The following is a 2,163-nucleotide window of genomic DNA, read 5'->3' as shown; positions in this document are numbered from 1 at the left end:
AATACTCACAGATAGGAAAATTGAACATACCAGTTTTAATTTCCTTTTGTAAGATGAATCTAAATTGTGTTACACATCAGGGTTGCTGTGGATATTCATTATATGAGATAACATGTAAGCTCCATGAGGGCAAGAAGTTGCTTATTTGATTTAGTGCTATATTCATAGTGCCTAGAACAGTGCCTGGTATATAATACTTTGCTCAGTAAATATTGGTTGAATGAATGATTGAATGTAGCATGTTTAGCATAATACCTGGCACACAATAGTACCTTCTAAAGCATAGCTATTATTTAACCTTTATCTGTCTTGCCTCTTCACCTCGTTATCTATTTAATCACCAAATAGTTCTCAAATCTGATTCCTTTTCTATTCCCAACATTATTGCCCAAATTAGACTTCAGGTCTTGCCCAAGATCACACAGCTAATATGAAAGTGAGCTGGGTTTTCAGCACATGTCTGTCAGACCATGTCACTTGCCTCCAGCTTCTACCTTCTCCAATCCTTTCTCAACACTATTCCCAGAATAATTTCTGCAAATCACAGATACGTGATCTTGGTGTGATTCTTTAATGGCTCTGAATTTCCTTGTAGAATACTAAGAGCCAACATTTGTTGACCACGTTATTCTATGTGAAGCACTGTTCTAATTGTTTACACATATTAACTCATCTAAGCCTTACAGAATCCTCCTTTTTTCAGATGGAGGAATCGGAGGGCACAGAGATTGAGTAACTGGCCCAGAGTCACACAGCATTGCTTGGATGTGAATCTAGGCAGTCTGATTCCAGAACCCCACATATCCACCCACACACCCCCAATCTGTGACTCTGCAAAGCCTTCCTGACTGCTTTAGGCTGTTACTTGTCCTTCCTCTGTGCTCCCTCAGCTATTCCTGTACCAATCCCTCTTGAGACATATTAACGTGTACTAATTATCTACACACACACACACACACACACACACACACACACCCTCTCTCTGTCTCTCTCTCTCCATTTTTTTTCCTGTAAAAATGGAGCTCTTTGAGAGTAGGAACTAAGTTGTTACAAATAGGTGCTCAGTAGGTGTTACGTGAATGAATGAACATTGCAAGCAAAATTCTAGAACTGACTCTGGATGAGGAGATGATTGTGTGTGTGAAACTAGCCTATGAAAAGCTGTTGCTAGAAGCTAAGATCTCTCCTCATTCTCTACCCAGCCAGACTTTGGGCAATTTCTCAGTGATAGCTATATTTTTCATATTTGGACGCCAGGGAGCGCTACTAATAATGCAACACATACTAGGGGATTCCTAAACTTTTCTGAGCAGATTTTGGACTCTCAATTATTATTTCTACCAAAGCCTTGCTCATTATCTAAATGAAAGCTATTGGTAACCAGAAACCCTGTGGTGTGGAGAAAGGACAGTTAGGCTGCTGTACACTACACACATCATTAATTTATTCACTTAGCAATACGTTTATTGAGTACCAGCTACGTAATGGGCAACCTAGCCTGTGAAAATATAAAGATGAATAAAATGCAACCCTTGATGAGCTCAGAGGCTAACATGGAAGATGTATACTTATTAAATAATCATAATTCAGTTGTGCATGGTGGCATGTGCCTGTAGTTGCAGCTACTTGGGAGACTGAGGTGGGAGGATCGCTTGAGCCCAGGAGTTCAAAGCTGCAGTGAACTATGATTGCACCACTGCCCTTTAGCCTGGGCAACAGAGAGATAACCTGTCTCTAAAAATAAATAAATACAAAAAAATATTCCAATTAAAAAAAAAAAACTCACTTGAGCCCAGGAGGTTGAGGCTGCAGTGAGCCATGATCATACCATTGCACTCCAGCCTGGGTAACAGAGAAAGACCCTGTCTCAAAAAAAAGGCCAGGTGCAGTGTCTCATGCCTGTAATCCCAGCACTTTGGGAGGCCAAGGCAGGTGGGTCACAAGGTCAGGAGTTCCAGACCAGCCTGGCCAACATAATGAAACCCCATCTCAACTAAACATAGAAAAACTAGCTGGGCATGGTGGCACACACCTGTAGTCCCAGCTACTCGAGAGGCTGAGGCAGGAGAATTGCTTGAACCTGGGAGGAGGAGGTTGCAGTGAGCTGAGATCATACCACTACACTCCAGCCTGGGCAACAGAGCAAGACTCAGCCTCAAAAAA

Source organism: Cebus imitator, unplaced genomic scaffold (assembly GCF_001604975.1).
Source record: "Cebus imitator isolate Cc_AM_T3 unplaced genomic scaffold, Cebus_imitator-1.0 Scaffold79, whole genome shotgun sequence".
Classification (NCBI taxonomy): Eukaryota; Metazoa; Chordata; class Mammalia; order Primates; family Cebidae; genus Cebus; species Cebus imitator.
The sequence above is the reverse complement of the archived record's forward strand: the minus strand, read 5'-3'. Positions refer to the sequence as shown.